The sequence below is a fragment of the Bufo bufo genome, chromosome 8 (genome assembly GCF_905171765.1).
Source record: "Bufo bufo chromosome 8, aBufBuf1.1, whole genome shotgun sequence".
In the NCBI taxonomy this organism is placed as follows: domain Eukaryota; kingdom Metazoa; phylum Chordata; class Amphibia; order Anura; family Bufonidae; genus Bufo; species Bufo bufo.
The window spans coordinates 194,283,816-194,302,735 of record NC_053396.1 but is presented as its reverse complement, the minus strand read 5'-3'; the positions used below and the strand labels follow the sequence as shown (position 1 = coordinate 194,302,735).

The 18,920-nt window shown below is 43.0% G+C and overlaps 1 protein-coding gene across 2 annotated transcripts in view; it reads right to left on the bottom strand.

Moving 5' to 3' along the window:
* Positions 1–16,295, bottom strand: part of PLEKHG2 (pleckstrin homology and RhoGEF domain containing G2) — a 76,025-nt gene extending 59,730 nt beyond the window's left edge. For both annotated transcript variants that reach the window (XM_040442008.1, XM_040442010.1), the window contains exon 1: positions 15,987–16,295. The gene's annotated coding sequence lies outside the window, so the exon portion shown is untranslated. The remainder of the gene's footprint in view (positions 1–15,986) is intronic.
* Positions 16,296–18,920: the final 2,625 nt, after the last annotated feature.

The window sequence follows — 18,920 nt, the reverse complement described above, 5'->3', positions numbered from 1 at the left end:
GGACCACAACTGCAGTAGGGTTTGTTGGTTTACATATGGTTGTCCTTATAGATTGTAGACCTACATGAATTCCTATGGCTGTAACTCATGTATATTAGTTCCCCTGCCATTGTCACAGAGTACAGTGGGGGTGCCACAAGACCAGACCGAAAGGTTGGCAAGTCGGGGAATGAAAAAGTGCCATTGGGTTTCCCTTCTGCTTTACACAGACAGTGGTTGCTATTGGTGGCCTTGGTACCTTTCCGTTGATGTCACTAACTTGGGTTGTGATTATGTCACTAGTCCCACCCCAGAGGTCCAGGCAAAACTCTTCCTAGGCTCACCCTTGCCTATATGTGCTCTACTTTTTTAGTGATATTTAGTAAAGTAAAACATGGCATAGCACATGTATATAGCACAGACATTGATATTATCAAACGTTTGCTTGCTTGCAATGGGTTGAGTAAGTAATATCCAGACACAAACTAAGTAAGAATGTATGATCGATTTTTAAGAAGAGAGGCTGGAATAGTTAAACATGTTCAATGGTAGACATGCATAATAGTCATTCATAATGAATAGTCGGCATGCACTACATTAGTACGTTGAGGAATATCTGGGCCAAAAACTTGTGTAAAGAAGTGGTGCAATTTGGCTCACCTAGGGTTTTTACACTTTTTTTCTGACACACCTGAAAAAGGGTGGACTTAGCAGAAAGGAGACAGGATTTCATGGGGAAATGGGGTGGGCCTAAAATGCACCATTTTGCACCAAAATTCTGGCTTAAAATGCTGTCTCAAAGTAACTCAATCAATAGTTGGTATAGATGTGAAGACAGCCCAGGAAGAAAATTGGTTTGTGGGAAGTTGGTCACTTAAAAGTAGTTTTATTAAGAACATACACTAAACAAATTAAAATCAAGTAGAATAAAATAAACTAACCACTCATGCACACGACCGTATGTATATTGTGGTCCATGTGCATTCTGTATTTTGCGGAACGGAACAGCTGGCCCCTAATAGAACAGTCCTATCCTTGTCTGTAATGCTGAAATACTGACATATGGAAACGGAATGCACACGGAGTAACTTCCGTATTTTTTGCGAACCCATTGAAATGAATGGTTCCGCATACATACTAACATAGTTTATAAGGCTGAAAAAAGACATTTGTCCATCCAGTTCGGCCTGTTATCCTGCAAGTTGATCCAGAGGAAGGCAAAAAAAAACTGTGAGGTAGAAGCCAATTTTCCCCACTTAAGGGGAGAAAAATTCCTTCCCGACTCCAGTCAGGCAATCAGAATAACTCCCTGGATCGACGACCCCTCTCTAGTAGCTATAGCCTGTAATATTATTACTCTCCAGAAATACATCCAGGCCCCTCTTGAATTCCTTTATTGTACTCACCATCACCACCTCCTCAGGCAGAGAGTTCCATAGTCTCACTGCTCTTACCGTAAAGAATCCTCTTCTATGTTTTGTGTAAAAACCTTCTTTCCTCCAGACGCAGAGGATGTCCCCTCGTCACAGTCCTGGGGATAAATAGATGATGGGAGAGATCTCTGTACTGACCCCTGATATATTTATACATAGTAATTAGATCTCCCCTCAGTCGTCTTTTTTTCTAAAGTGAATAACCCTAATGTTGATAATCTTTCAGGGTACTGTAGTTGGCCTATTCCAGTTATTACTTTAGTTGCCCCCCTCTGGACCCTCTCCAGCTCTGCTATGTCTGCCTTGTTCACAGGAGCCCAGAACTGTACACAGTACTCCCTGTGTGATCTGACTAGCGATTTGTGGTAGGACTATGTTCTCATCACGGGCATCTATGCCCCTTTTGATGCAACCCATTATCTTATTGGCCTTGGTTTAGTATGTACGGGTGACTTGCATTATTCCTTCCCATATGCATAACCTTACATTTGTCAGTGTTAAACCTCATCTGCCACTTCTCTGCCCAAGCCTCCAATCTATCCAGATCCCTCTGTAGTAGTATACTGTCCTCTTCCGTGTTAAATTGTGTAATCTGCAAAAATGTATATTTTACTGTGCAAGCCATCTACAAGATCATTAATAAATATATTGAAGAGAATAGGGCCCAATAATGACCCCTGAGGTCCGCAAAAAAAAACGGAAATGACACAGAAAGAAAATCAAGGTGGTAAGTGGCAACGCGTTTCAGAGGTAGCCTACCTCCTTCATCAGGCCAATTTAAATAGTTGGTATAGAGTCAGAGAAAAGTGTCCATTCCTGCACCAACCTGAGCCCCTGTGATAAATCTGGTGTCGGTCTAGACAGCCAGTCTAAGGTTACACCATCTATAGGATTAGTAAATCTGGGCCATTGTGATGGGCAACTCAGAGAAAATACAGGGAAACCAGGCATTGTTCATTTGGTATGTTCACCTGCATCATATATTAGGGCAATTACGTTTAGAGAAAGGCCTGTTATATACCTATCAGCTTTTAACAAACAGGCAGTATACACCCTGACATACCATAGACTTGAATTATTTTCATACTGAAAGTCCTGAAACAGCATCAGAAATAGCTTTTTCAGATTTTCCTGCTTCCATGTGTCCCCTTTGGTGCTGCTGCGGGTGGGCTCTGGGCTGAATGAGACTCCTTCCCCTTCTGACAGCTGACAGTATAGTCCCTTCCTACTTTCCTGGCATCTGTACTGCCATACTACTGCAGAGTCCTGACAAGCCGGGCAGAAAGCTATTTCTGTTGACTGCTCTGCAGTGAACAGAGGATCACTATGCAGAGACCGGGCTGTGGGGAGCGTGACCACTAGCAGTCAGCCCATTAAGTGGACCTGCATGTTGCTACATACTTTGAACACCAGGTATTGCCATACCATGTAAGCATATGGTGCAGTGAATTTGGGGTGAATCATATCTTTGAAAAAAATTGCCATGATATGTGTGTATGTGCTCCCACGGGTCTGCAGCCTACTGGCAAAGAGCCATTATTGTGGCTCTACAAAAGTAGCTAACCAGTCACCCATGCACGGTGCATTTACATCCTATTTTCTTAGCTAAACGTCCAAAGTTAATTAGCCCTCAATATGCTTATCAGCAGGACTTCTCCTAGTTCTTCGCCATAACGTGCCTCCACCCCACCCCCCTTCCACTTTCCTCATATTCACACATTAAGTACAGGAATCTCACATAAAGCAATAGCCTGGTGCCAATAAACCTTGGCTTCCCGGGATTCATTAACACAATTACATTTCATTTCCTCATATAGGTAATGGAAGTGTAAGTTTATAACATACTCACACCCAGAGTCAGATAATGACCTGGGCTTTCAACACCGAAAGTAAGAATGGCTTGCACAAGCTATTGTGTGTCCTACAAAGTCATGCTACTTTTACCAGCCTCGAAAAGTCATTAGGAAAAGAAAATGAAAGTCTAAATAAAATTTTGTCCTGCGTGAGACTTGGCAAATGTACCAGCCTGAGTTCTACTATATTCCACCTAGAATAGTTCTACCATGCTGTGTTGTACCATCTTGGTATGTGTTGTGGCTTGCCAAGAAAGGGGTAGGACCTGCTTAAATGTGGGTATCGTTGGGATGGGCTGGGTACAGTGGCGTGGCTTGAAGACTATAGTTGGGCTCAATATCTAGTACATCTTAGGGATGGGCTGGGTGCAGTGGCATGGCTTGAAGACTATAGTTGGGCTCAATATCTAGTACATCTTAGGGATGGGCTGGGTGCAGTGGCGTGGCTTGAAGACTATAGTTGGGCTCAATATCTAGTACATCTTAGGGATGGGCTGGGTGCAGTGGCATGGCTTGAAGACTATAGTTGGGCTCAATATCTAGTACATCTTAGACCCCACTTGCCGCCTACAGTACAGTGTGCAAAAAGGTTTATTCAAAAAGTGCTTTAAAAAATAAAAGTGGCTTAGGCAAGGTGCCGAATATCCTTAAAGAGACCGGTCATGTGTGGAAACTTACTGGAAGTAAGGTATGGAGACTTATTGTCAATGCTCCATGGGAAACAAATATGCAAAGAGGTATCTCCCAAGAAAGAGAACCACCTATTGGAAGTAGCTTCCTATAAGTGAAGATCCGACTTTCCAACAAGTCTTGGGATTTGAGCCAGCCAGAATCCTACACCGTACTGATGAGGGGCAAGCACCCTGAACCAGATGTCTATGGATGGATATCTGGCCTGGCTATATTCCTTGGTCAAATCCCAAGGCTTTTTGGAAGTCGGATCTTGACTCATGGGGAGCCACTTCCAACAATTGGCGCTGACGAGATGGTTCTCTTTCTTGGGAGATACCTCTTTGCAAAAATGGAAGTATTAATAGTTTAAATTGAAATTTATTCTACAGCAGGACAGCAACCCCAAATATAAAGCCCATGTCATTAAAAAGGGGTTGTCTCACTTCGGCAAATGGCATTTATTATGTAGATAAAGTTAATAGAAGGCACTTACTAATGTATTGTTATCGTCCATATTGCCTCCTTTACTGGCATATCCAGAGGCTATGACTACCCTGTAATCCAGCAGTGGTGGCTGTGCTTGCACACTATAGGAAAAAGGGCCGGCCTATGCACACTCCCACAGTCTCGGCCACTAGCCAGTCTGGTGCTTTTTCCTATAGTGTGCAAGCCCGGCCATCGCTACTGTATTGTAGGGTGGTTGTAACCCCCTAGAAATAAGCAGCGTACAATGCAATGGAAAAATGAATCAAAGCCAGCAAAGGAAGCAATATGGACAATCACAATACATTAGTAAGTGCCTTGTATTTACTGTCTCTATGTGATAAATGCCATTTGCTGAAGTGAGACATCCCCTTTAAGAGCAATCTTCACAGCAAAGAAGAACAAGGAGTCATGGAAGTGATTAGAGTTTCCTGGTCTCAACATCATCCAGTCTGTCTGGGATTAGATGAACAGACAGAAGGATTTGAGCAAGCCTACATCCACAAAAGACCTAGCAATACTGATGCTGTTCTGAAAGCAAAATGTGGTCAGCCCAAATATTGATTGGATTTAGATTTCTCTTTTGTTCGTTCACTCTGCTTTTTGTTAATTGATAAAAATAAACACTTTATTTTTTTTTAAAGCATTCTTACTTTGCAGCATTTTCCTACACCTGCCCAAGACTTTTGCACACAGTATTGTATGTGATGAGTTCTGCATAGAATCTACCGTGCATGCACCATTTGCATTACTCTGGACGGATTGCTTCATTGTGCAACCAATATACGTCATCTATACTCCACACCCCGTAAAGTATCCTATCAGACTGTCAAAACCTGAAAATTATTGTTGTCATGAATATGAGTAGGGAGCAAATCTAAGCTTGTTCCAAGAGCAGGATTAGTCCAGTTTTCCAAGGGAGACACTATACACCTCATTAAAAAGTAATTAGAATAATAATGATACTTGCTGGAATCCAAACCCCAAAGACTTGATGTCTGCAGGTACGTAGGCAAATAGGATATACAACTGGTTACCATTATGAACTTTTTGGTGACAATATATGCAGCATCAGGCATGGGTCATCCAGAAATGGAAGAGTTAAAAGGTCTGTTTCGGTCATTGAGGGCAGACTTCCCGATGAAAAGTGTACAAAAAGCTTATCCTTTTAATTTCCAGACGGTTCAGCTAAAGGGTATAGAGTGATTAAGGAGGGTCCAAAAACTCCACAGTCCTAAAGAGGGTCTTCGATTGGTGGCACAGCCCTCCTCCTAGCATCCAGCATCCCATAGGGGTGCCCTCAGCTGCTCTTTCCTTTTCTCCTGGTATCTCCAGCTCCATCAAGGCTGCTGAGATGTTAATTGTAGAACTGGAGTTCTGATGACAGCGGTGGGAAGAGGTACTGGAGAATGAAATGCGTTGGAGGAGTAGCTGTTCACAGCCTGCGTACCATAGCAGTCCTCAGGCTTCCTCTATCGAAAGTACATCATTGATACAGTAATATACAATGTGACAGCAGATGACCAAAGTGTAGTAAAAAAGTAGATACAAAAAATTAGCTAAGTGTCTATTTTTTTGTAGTTGTTCCTCGTACATCTGATGTTCCAGCATCTACATTGCACAGGTTATCACTCCGAGCTGCAAATAGTTTAAAACGCGTAGTAATGTTAGATTGTTCAAGGGCCTTTCGAGCTGAGCGAAAAGAAAACCCATGACGATTGAAAATGTGTTTACGCCAACGCATAAAGAGGGAGGTGCATCTTCTCTGCACGTGATGCGGTGTGTTTCACACAAAGTACATTTAGTCCGCTCTGCGGTGTGCATTACACACTCACTCTACAATCTTGCTCTCTGACCCTTCCAAATATGGAAACAATCAGTTTCCAAAATATCTGACATGATTCCAAAAATACTTTTGGGATCAGATATCGTAAAACGCTTTCAGCTTAATATGAGCTGGTGCGAGAGGCCTCAGAGCTCCCACAAAAAGCTTGTTTTCTCACAGGCAATATGTTCTGACTTAGTCATACATAACCGATATACAGAACATATAGCATGCATAGTCTGCTGATGCTTCCATCCCTGAACCTTGACAATGCTCTCTGTATCTATCTACCAACCTTGGGGGAACCATTGGACCCTGCCACTTTTAATGGGATTGACAGACAATCCAGTGGCTGTAGGGGCCGCCTGGCCCTTGCTCAATAGCCTTGATAGATATGAGTTTGTGGTTTGTCTGGCTGATCAGAAGTGGCTCTGGCGCATACTTATCTCTAGTTGTACTCAATGTGCCTCCTAATGGGGGAATCAGACATTAGAACTGTCGGACAAAAAGTCTTAGGGATCAAAATGATCTATGTGTATGCGGCTTGAGCCATTGTTCAACACTTCATCATACCAGAGTGCACCGACTAAAACTAAACTTGCAATTGCCACCCTGTGTTTTGACTGTGTGAAAAAAAGATGCACTTCTCAAAAAGCATGCAGTTTGCATTGTGTTGAGTTGTGCATCATTCCGAAGCTTTGCAGGACATCTTTCCAGGAACAATTGGGCAAGGACAAGAACATGGCTACTAAGGGTTCTCATAGATCACCCTTTTGCCCACACAGATCATGCTATCTTTTACAATATTTTACATTTAGTTAGGTGGAAAACTATTGGAGGTGCCAAGCAGAGGCTCCAAATTACAAGTATTTATGGAAGATTCCTTCATCCAAGGTCCATGTTAGTTGATTAGGTATTTAGTAGCAAATCCAGTTGATTTGAGCGGGATTCGCTTGCAATGGACCCTCTGGTCCACCAGAGCTGGGGGTTGTTGCAACCAACTACACATTTCCTATATATTGTATTACATGGCATGTATTGAAATTAACGGGCCAGACAAGTGATGCATTGCCAAGTCCACTAAAAATGAAGCTGCTTTTTCTTAGTCACTCTACTGGAAAATTGAGAAGGGTTTCATGTGGAGAACCCTTTTCAGTGAGGTCCGGGAGACAACCCCTAACTACAACATGATCCTGCCATGGCATTGATCCAGGGGGCTAAGTGAATGACAACTTCTTAGCGATATCTTGTGGTCACCCCCACCACCCAACATTGAGGAGGAATGGAGAACATCTTTGGTTGCGGTATGGTTTGCCTATAAATGATCTCCTTGGATAGGAGGGCTTAGAGTAGTCGTGAATTAATTCTTCATTCATGTTGGGTGAACCTCTTAGATTCTGTATTTTCCATATTAAAAGTATCATGGTCCCAAGGTTCTGCACAATGAGAATGGCATTAAGGAGCATTTTTTCAGTTATTTTTAATACTATTACCGATGCTTAGATGTGTGGGAAGTTGGTGCCAGGCATCATCCAAGTGTAAATTCCATAAGATAATATTTGGCACCAGTGTTGAAGTTCAGTTTTCCTTTACCCAGGTTGAAGATTCAGTTTACTGTCCCAACCTTATATCTAAATACCCTGGCCAATGCAAAGTGGTTTATTGGTTCTCCCGTGGCACCAAGCCTCTGACGTACATGCTCCACCCACCCCATCTACATTCATCCCTGTTTGTCACCATCCTGCCTCTTTACGCAGTGCCTTCCATACCACTGGTCATGTCATTTGCAGGGGGTGGTGGTGGTAGCTGTGGCTTTTGGAGGTTGGCTTATGAGATGGAGGACATGAGCCATTTTGATATTCTTCTTTTTGATTTTGCTATAGGATCCTACCTACCCTCAACTGTATTCCTCGGGAAATGTGGATTTCCTCCAAGAATACATATGTTTAGGGTGAAATTTTTCTTCATAGGACCTTATAAACGCACAGGCTTTAACGATTACGTAGTATTAATAGTTTGGATTGGATCAAACCACATGTTTAATTTTCGCAAACACTGGCAATATTTGTACCAGTTCTAATAGGTCCCTCATCTCTGGGTTGGAGCAGTTTGTAGTTAAATGGGACATTAACTTTGTGGTCTGTGAAAGTTCAGCGCTGGAATTATTTATCTACATCTCTTATAGAACGAGGACGGGGGGGCATACTAATTGTTTCCTACAATCCTCTAATTACCAAGCTCATTTAATCATTAGAGGGATAAGTAACATGATAAAACACATCACAAGGCAGCGGTAATGATGGCGGAATTTCAAGAACCCTTCACATAATCGTTGCCTGTCCTTTTTCTGCGTGATCATTTCGTGGTCTCCTTTTCAGTTGACCCAAATCGTTATTACTAAGACAGAAGGTCAGAGTCTACATTGAAGTGACGAAGGGAGAAGTCGTTCTCAACCATACTCGGATCTGCAGGTGTTAAGTGGGTTTTCTGGGTATTTAATATAGATGACCTATCCTCAGGAAAAGCTCATCAATATCTGATTGGTGGGAGTCTGACACCCGACACCCCCGCCGATCAGCTGTTTGAAGAGGCCGTGGAGCTCCGGCGAGTGCAGCTTAATGAGACTGAGCTACACCTAGGCCATGTGACTGATGAACGCGATGTCACTGGCCTAGGAAGAAGCCTTCATGAGCACCGCAGTCTCTTCAAAAACAAATTGATGGGGGTGCTAGGAATAAGACCCCTAACGATCCTGAGGCTAGGCCATCAAAATTAAACACCTGGAAAATCAGAAAAACATGGCTGCTTTTACCAAAAAAAACTGAGCCAGACTTGACTGTGGGCGATCTATAGTGTGGCAGCTCAAAGGAGCTAGGCTGCAGTACCACACACACAACCTGTGGACAGCTGTGGCACTGTTTTGGGAAGAAAGCAGCTATGTTTTTTACTTCTTTATAGTTCCTTACCAGATCATGGTTAGATTCCTTCACCATAATAAAAAAAAACGAGTGTATTTCCCTTCATATTGACCAGTACCTTTGCTGCTCTTCATAGAGGTCGTCCCCAACTTAGATTGTGGTTTCCTCTGAGAAATGATGCTTATGGTGGGTCTTGCTGCTGGCAGCTTTTTGATCAATGATTACTGGCAGGACGAAGGCTTGCTTGTAGTACTGCTTCCCCACTGGGCTAACAGACTATTACATGGAGTCCACTTCTTACTAGTAACTAGTAGGGATGATATATGCATTTCTTGATGAAGTTGCAACCCTATTGGTGCAAGTATAAACTAGTCTACCCACTCACACACCCAAAAGGAGGGATAAAAGCAGATGGCAGCTCATAGGGATCGGTACGGTACTGGGTTCAGCACAGGTGGACTACTGTACATGGAGCCATGTGTGTCCATGTATCATGCACAACACATGTATATATATATATATATATATATATATATATACATACATACACTAAGCATACATAATGTCTGTGTAAATATTGCACCCAATGCAGAAATCCATAAGGGAAAGAACCCCCCATTGCTCGCATCCCCGGTCATCCTGATCAGCACTTAGGGAACTTAGGGACCAGATCGCAACGCAGACTGTATGCTAGAGCAACACAAGTGCTTGACATAAATATATACAGTACGAGCCCTTTAATCCCTCAGGAGGTGACCGACCTCTCCAGTAATCTCCGGAACGTTGGCCTGATATACTGAATTACTTCGAAAAAGCGTGACCCGACGATATACATCAAATCCAGTGACGTGATTTCTATTTTACATGTTGCACTCTGAAAACAGATAGGAGGTCATATCAATATATTATGATGGCCTACGGGATACAATGACCACAAGATAAGTGTCCCCTACCAGACAGTGCTATGAAGAACCTTCTACATGGGGCAGATGATTGGGAATGAACGTTAAACAAACCACGATCAGCCGAGAAATGAGCAAACGCCCGTGGCTGGCATAACAATGCCCGTTTGTTGACAGCACAAACAAAAGGATGTGCCGCTGACATTACATACAGCGTACGATGGGTGTATAGGTGGTGACCCATAGTTGCTAACAGTCCAGAATTTACAGAGACTGTCCCTAATTTTCACAGACAGTCCTGGCAAATTTGGGCTCATGCAAGCCACACCCATAAATGGGCAGTCCCATACTGTTCGGTGATATTTCGGGGGACTTGGTCTTGTTTTACACTGATGACCTATCCTCTGGGATCGTTAATGCGATCACCATGCTTACCAATATTTTGATTGGTAAATTTGGGACATTTAAGACCCACCCCGGTAACGCCCCAAAACAAAGTGGGAATACCCACTTATAGGCAAACTTGATGGTGGATCCGCTTGCTGGCTGTGGGGTTAGAGGGGTTCTCTAGTACTCTAAAGGGGCTTTTCAAGTAATTTTTACTGATGACCTATCCTCTGAATAGGTCATCAGTATCTGATTGGTGAGGGTCCGACACCCGGAACCCCCTGCAGATCAGCTGTTAGAGAAGGCACAGGCGCTTGCAGCAGCACCGCGGCCTTCTCCAGCTCAGCAGTGAATGGGGATGAGCTGTAATACAAAGCATAACTACTATACAATGTATGGCGCTCTGCTTGGTGAGCAGGGAGAAGGCCGTAGTGCTACTGCGAGCACCAGTGCCTTCTCAAACAGCTGATCAGATACTGATGACCTATCCAGAGGACCCTTAGGGATAATTCAAACTGCAGATTTTGCAAAGGCAATATCCTTCTCGTATTCAACAGCAGAAGCTGCAGTGGTTCCTGCGACACTTTTGCATGGACGCAAAACGCCTGGACTCCATCCTGGTTTAGCCCCATTGAACGGAGCTAAAGCGTAAGCGGACATCCACCACTGTTTCCAACCGCATCATTTCTTGGGACAGTCGTGACTATAAACCAGAGCCGCATGGAGTACAACGTGGCCTCCCATTGAAAACAGTGGAAGGCAGATTCATAGCTTTTTGGTGCAGATTCTGCAAAAATAAAAATAAACTGTGTGCAGGAACCATTTATGGTACCTACTCTACGGTATCTACTCTATAGGATCTACTCTATGGGATCTACTCTATGGGATCTACTCTATGGGATCTGTTCTGTGGGGTTGGCCTGGCAGGATTTGATAGAGATGGGGCCGATTTATGAAACTATCTAAAAGAAAAAAAAGAAAAAAAAGAAAAGTTTGTGTTGCCCATAGCAACCAATCACGGAGCAACTTTTATTTTTCGAGTGCAGAATAGGAAATGAAAAGCTGAGCTGTGATTGGTTGCTATGGGCAACAAAGACACAAAGAAAGAAATTCATGAAATAGTCTGTCACCTATAGCAACCAATCACAGCACAGATTTCATTTCCTATTGTACGCTTGAAAAATGAAAGCTGTGCTGTGATTGGTTGCTATGGGCAACAAAGACAGTTTTACTTTCAGACAGTTTTCACAAATCTGCCCCGTTCGCTGTTAATGCCAATGCCTCTACAATATTTTAGTCACCAAAACTGTTATAATCAATGACTACTACCCATGACCTAAAATGTAATATCCTCCACAGGGGTGCACCTAGCCTTTCTGCTGCCTGAGGCAAAAATTGAAATGGTAACCCCCCCCCTCCTAGCCCTAATGTTAAAGGCATACTGTGATACAGTTAAATATAGAGGGATTTCTCATGGCCCTGCCATGGCACTTGTCTCTAGGGCTTGCTACCTGAGGCAGTTGCCTCACCTGGCCTCATTGGAGGTGCACCCTGATCCTCCGCCGGCCACTAGGGAAAGAGTGATCAGTTAGTAGAGGCCATCAGCCCATTCGTCCCATGAATGAGGGTCTTGATGTCTCTTTGAGTGTTGGATTTGGTGACATCAAAAGTTCTGGAATGCACCTCACCCTTGTGTCAATGCCAGTATTCACTGGACTCTTTTCACAAGGATCAGCACTATCACATAATAGAAAACAGACTTAACCCATGTCAGAAGGTGAAGCGTTCACTTCATTGTTATTGCACTCACTGGAAAGCTCTGTCATACACAATAAAGTCATAGCATTCACGGGCATCATTCACTGGAGCACCGTCATACATGTGAAACCAATTTTACCCACTGGAACGCAGAGACGGTCATCGGGTGAAATTATCCTAAATTATAGAAGAATGCAGGCAACTGAAAAACAGCGGGTCCATTATAACCCAGCTTGTAGGAAACAGCGTCAACCCCAGGCATGGTCAATAGAAAGCAGAAGGCAGACGACAAGGCATTGGAAAAGTACTGGGAAAGTATAGCTTCAGGCAGATCCTCATCAAATGCCCTCTATGTCTACAAATTGTGGGCTCAGAGTTGGACTGGCCCGCCCAGAAGTTTCTCTAGTGGGTCAAGGCTCTAACTTGATCATAGGGCCCACTCACAACATTGTTTAGTTAAGAAACAGACCCTGGTGGCAAATGGTTGCCTCTAAACTCCAAATCAGTATTTTTGCTTAAAAGGGTTGACCCATGAAAAATATTCTACATTTTTCAAACCAGCACCTGGATTTGAATATTTTTGTAACTGGGTGTAATTGAAAATTTATTATAGCCACTGAGTTTTTCAATAAAATTTATCTGTGTAGCGCCATCTGCTGTTTGTACCTTTCCATATTTCTCTGTCCACCTCTGTAACATCACTGGGGTGGTCGTACATGCCCAGCTCCATTCATCAACTGCCACCAGCCCTATCTACAGTTACAGAATGGGAGATTCTGCAGAAAGGACACACCCCTTGACATGCGATAGGGAGAGAGCTGCGCTGGAAAGGAGCCCACTCACACACACCCTGAGCTAGGACATGCACCCTGAAAAAGGACTCCCAGAGCGGCCAGCCTGAAGAGCCTAGAGAGCACTTGGAGCAATGATTGGGGAGATCTCTAGATCCATGTGAGGTACAGGGCTGGTTCTAGTCTTGTTAGAAAGAGATTATCATGTACTGTATGATGTCATTGTTTACACTAATCATGAGATATCCCCTTTATCCCTGTAGTCCCATTATGGCTTCAGGCCATGAATCTATCAGAATCCCCCCTGGTTCTGTGGTGGCCGGTCCCGTCCTGGATTTGACCCTTGTCTGCAAAATGATAACGGCAGAGTTGAAATTAGACTGTATCATTGGAAGGTGTACCATTCTAATAATTTATTTTTATGGGCCTCAAGTACCACAGGTTGTGGCCTTCAAGGGGAAGTCCACCTTTAATAGGTTTTTAGCTGACTGAGGGGATGTGTGCTCAATCTTGTTTTCATGTATACTTTCTTTGCCAAGTGCTGATCTCATCTGGGGAGGGTCTAGGTTTGTTTGTATACTGAACATGTGATATAAGACCTGCTCACGTACAAGTCACAGGTTGGGTTTCATCACTTGTTGAGTTCTCACCAAGGTGGTATGAGTTGTATGGAGTTGTATCACTATATTCTGCTCCTTCTTGAAAAGTTGCAGACTATTCAACGTGCATAGTTGTGGCTAACAGATAGAACAGGCTTAGCATACCAAAGGTTATGCCCACAGGCTCCGATTCTGTAAAGTCAAGCCTGATAACCTCACAGAAATACAATACACAATATGTACACTGAGATGTATATTGGACGGCTGCTGTGGGCATGTGGTACATCACATGTCAGCTGTGCTCCCCAACAGTACATATGACTTTTCAGTGTAAATTCTTGGCATGTCTTAGAAACAGCAAGCACTATTGGGCCATGTACATATTTGCACCAGATGGTCCAACCCTAGTTGGGCATCCAGTTCACGTTACATTTATTGCTCTTTGATATTCCCTATGACGCTTTAGGAAGTGGGAAAGGTCGTAGACATGGGTCATCGTTACTTATGCACATGATCCAACAAGTATGTACAAGCTTCCTCCTCCTGGCGTTGGCTGACACCCCCTTAACCTGCTCCCAGGAGATTGGCAGCTCTTTGGAGGCCATCCTAAGATAGCAAATACCTCAATTACCCTGGAGCCAGTCACAACCATCAGCTACAGCAGAGACTCCCCTTTTTATTGATCTCAAACATATGGACCTTCCAGAGGATGCATGTGAGACTATACAGGGTACCTAGCCTATGACACACTACACTGGCAGCTGTTCTCTGGTCCCGCTGGTATGTCCTATTTACCTGATGCATCACAGACTTCTACCACCCCTGGAGAGCTCGGTCTTACTCATACTAGTCCCATTTATTAAAGTGTTAGGGCCAGTCTGACTCATAGGTCAAGGGTTTACTCACTTAAAAACCATTTGAATAGCTACTTTTAAAACTATAATCTTCCAGCAGTGGATGAACTACAACTCCTATCCTTGGCAGAATTTGGTCATTCCTACAAGCTGTAGAAGCAGTAAATGTTGGGGTTCTTCAACTAGGGAATTAGGCAAAAAAACTAACTTACACTTGAAAAATTGAGTGATCCTAGGAGTTACATGATCCAATGCAACCATGAGCTAATACAAAACTGGTGGGAGTACTGATGTTTGGACCATGGGTCAAGGTTGGGTAGAATCTGGAATGTGCAAAACATAGGGTGGCTATTTGAAGCTAACCATAGACATAACCATTATCATGACATCCATTGTACTAATATGATCCATTCCCATCAGCTGGAACAAATATAGGCCTTTACCAACCTGGAGGTAAGTCTTCCCATGTCAAATTCTATGTTTGCTGAGAACACAGTATTTACACACAGGTTCATCTAACAAAAGAGTTTAGGCCTTGCCGAATACCGAAGACGAGTTCACATCCGAGGAGCAGCTGTATTTGTAGAGACATTATGTACTAAAGAGCAAAGTAGGACAATTGGTCAAGACCTTCTATAGTGCCAAGAGTTAGACCAGCATAAGCTTTCAGTGGAAAAGTCCAAATTGTTAGTACAATGAAGAATCTTATCGACCAAAGTGGTGGCATCAAAACAATTGGACAGATTCGACTGACAAATGTCATTCACTGTAGGAAGTGACTATCAGTAAAGCAATTTCAGTGAAGCATCTCAACATACATACTACGCTCATACAGATTTTGGACTATAACAGTAGACTTTGGCTTCATTGTTCTATGATATATCTTGACCACCACCACATTTGTATGGAAACCTTAAGGGTCTATCTACCATCTTGTTCTCCTCCACTATTGTTCCTTTATCAATTCATTTGGGGTACACATGTTTCTTCTCAAAATTGCATGTCCTTATATTTCCACTTGCAGAGAGGTCATGTATTTAACAAAGAGTTGAGCGTGAGAAGGTCAATGGTGGACCTTACAAGGTGGAGAATGTGCTTCTGATTTACTGTGTATATACTAATTAAATAGAGACTTGAGAGCTGTAAAATGAATGATGAGACACACAGAAGACCCTACCAGATACAACAGATGGATGACCCAACATAAGCATAGCTGGCTCAGTGGGAATGATTCACCGATGTCTTCTTTCAGGACTTGTTAGAAGGACATGATAGAACACAATGAGGGGTCGTATATAATGTAGCATAAAGTGATAAAAATGTTTCGTCGTCACAGCACGGATAGATGCACACTCTTCTTCTAAGGACAAGTAACCCTATATCTTTTGTGGTGTAGTCATCCCCAGTTGTAAGATGAGATCCAGGCTACAGTTGATCTGTGTTTCAACCAATTTAAGGGTCTTTCTTTGTCCCCCCCTTCTTTGCAAGCACAACCCCCATACTTCTATTGTTCTATGTGAGAGTGGTCTTACCTTATCTGTACAACACTCTGTGCCCCAGTTTGAGGATTACCGGTCAGACAGATGCCATCTGGTACTCCCCAAAAATCACATCCTTATCGACATGTAGTGATGACAATAAAAAAAAGAGATGTCCCTTTTCCAAGTTTGAGATCTGGCACTAAATCCTTAGAATGGTCCCAGCGTCCAAGTTTAAAGACAAAGTCAGATTCATTGACAAGGTGCCCCGTGTCCCTCAAGCCACAGGGGACTGGTGCAGTCTATGGAGAGAGAAAGAAGCTGGACAATCCAGAGGAAATAAGGGGCCAGGGCAGTGTAATCAGCCAGGGAAGGGAGGGAGAGAGAGAATGAGCGCAGGGGGAGGGAGGCACAGCTGAGAGGGGGGAGACTGGGCTGGAGCAGTAACAAAACTCTCAAAAGTTTCCTGCTTCTCTTAACCTCTCAATTGCCAGATGGGAAGCTGCTGAATGCTGGTATCGATACCTACCTACCTCCCCATAAACCACTGTGTGCCAGCTACTTTCAAAGTGTAGTTTGCTGCTTCCAGATACAATTTGTAATTCTCGCTATATATCGGTTGCACATTCTGTATGACATACTCCAGTGGATGATGACCAGGAGCTCAAAGATTTCCCAAATTTTCCAGTATTTAAAGAAAATAAACGAGTAGGAAAAGGTCCCTAGGGGGATTAGCTAGGAGGTTGTTGGTATGTCATGTACCTCAAGTGCTGAGCCGCTCAGATAGAGGGTAAGGGACAAAGGGATACTTCTGTGTCCTGGCCCAACCATGGGTTTAACTGACCCGAACTCACAGCATAGAAAGAGAACTATGATGCCGTGAGTTCAGGTCAGTTAAACCCACGGCCGGCCCTTGACACCCACGAAGAATATAGAATTATAATATGTCCAAAAACGTTTGCGCTGCCCCTCAGGGCAGTAAACTGAATCTGCCCCGGTTGAAGGACAGCCCAGCTGACTCCATTGACTCCTGCCTATGAAGCGCAGAGCACTCAGGGTCTCTAGAGGATCTTCCCCATGAAGATCTAAACCGTTTTCACTGGAGTTCCCCTTTAATTATGATCAGAGCAGTTCTTACATGCACAGATGTTGTGCTATAATGGGAAAGGTATTCCTTAGAAATTCACTTACGTCGTCACGTTAATCAGCACAGTCAAATGTTTGCATTCCCTCCATATTGGAAATTCCCTGTCAAATTTTGTTAAACACTGTTTTAGTGACAAAAAAAATGTGGTTTCACTGAGCAGGGAATGTATTTGAAAATGTTTTTTTTTAGCAAATAACCAAATGCTTGTTCATGATGAGGTCTGTAAGATTAAAGGAGCTCTGACCTTAGACATTAGGGTACATTATAAATGACTGATAGGTAAGGGTTTCCCCTCTGAGGCCCACACCTATCAGGAGATAGTAGCTATCAAGACCCCTGTTCAGATAGTGGTCGGCAAGAAAGAGGAGATAAGGAGAGAGTAGGCCGAGGCTGACCATGGGTCTAAGGGTGGCAGTGCACATTCAATAGCTGTCAGCTAAACGATTGACTCCCTCCTGACTCCCCCATATACATAGACATTCGACTCTGCCAAATGTGTATATGTATTCAATGAGGAGATGGGAAAAAGCCGATGCCAGACATATCTGGCAGCAGCTTATCTCCCAGGAAAATAAAAGGATCTGGCGAAAATATTTATTTCGCTCGATCCTTCTTTCCCCCGACAGCATTTGGGAGAGATTCGGGAGCTCCCCACACACCCATACACTGTATACACTGACTTAGAATTGATTAAAAAAGGAAAATAAGCTACACAAAATCGGTATAGCCACATCCATAACAGACCTGATCTATAAAACAATCACGTTACGGTGAGCGCCGTAAAAAACAATGACAGAATGCCATTGTTGTCACTTCACCTCCCAAAAATATGGTCCAAAAAGCCATATATAATCCAAAATGGTACCAATAAAAACTACAGCCCGTCCCTTAAAAAACAGAAAAATAACAAGTTGAGTCTTAGATGAGGTGATGCCAAGAAAAAAGAAGTTTAATAAAAAAAAGTGATTTTATAATGCAAAAGTAGTAAGACATAAACTATAAATCTGGTATCGCTTTGATCATATCAACCTGCAGAATAAAGTTATCATATCATATATACCACAAAAAATAAAAATGAACAAAACACTGACAGAATTGCAATTTTCACCCACCTCTCCTACCAAATGTAACCCAAAGGGATACTAATAAAAACGACAGCCTGACCCGCGAAAAACAAGGCCTCAAACAGCTACGTTGACATAAAAATAAAAATATTATGGATGTTAGGATATGGCGATGCAAAATACAACTGATTCTTAATATGGCTCTTAAAAATCATTTCAGCAAATTCCATGGTAGAAAATGTGGATACCGCTCCTTCCCTTCAGAACGCTGCCGTGTCCCCAAACAGCAGTTAATGAGCACATTTGGGGTATTTCCATGCTCGGGAGAATTGCAATTATTTGGTGCTTTTTCTCCCTTTGACCCTTGCAAAAATAAAAAATTTCGGGTTAAAGCAATGCATTATGGGAAAGAATTTAATTTCTTTGGTACAATTTTAATAAATTCTGTTAAACACCTGTGGGGTCAAAACCATCATTACACCCCTAGTTGAATTCCTTGGGGCGTAGTTTAAAAAATAGGGTTATTTGCACTGTCCTGGTACCTCAGGGGTGTTGCAAGTTCGACATAGTGTCCAAAATCATTCCAGTAAAATCCGAGTTTCAAAAGCCAAATAGTGCACATTCCCTTCTGAGCCCTGCTATGTGCCCATGCAGCAGGTTTCGACCACATATGGGGTATTGCCGTACTCGGTAGAAATTGCGTAACAATTTTTGGGATGTTTTTTCTCCCGTTCACCCTTGTAAAAATGAAAACATTTGAGCTAAAATTACAAATTT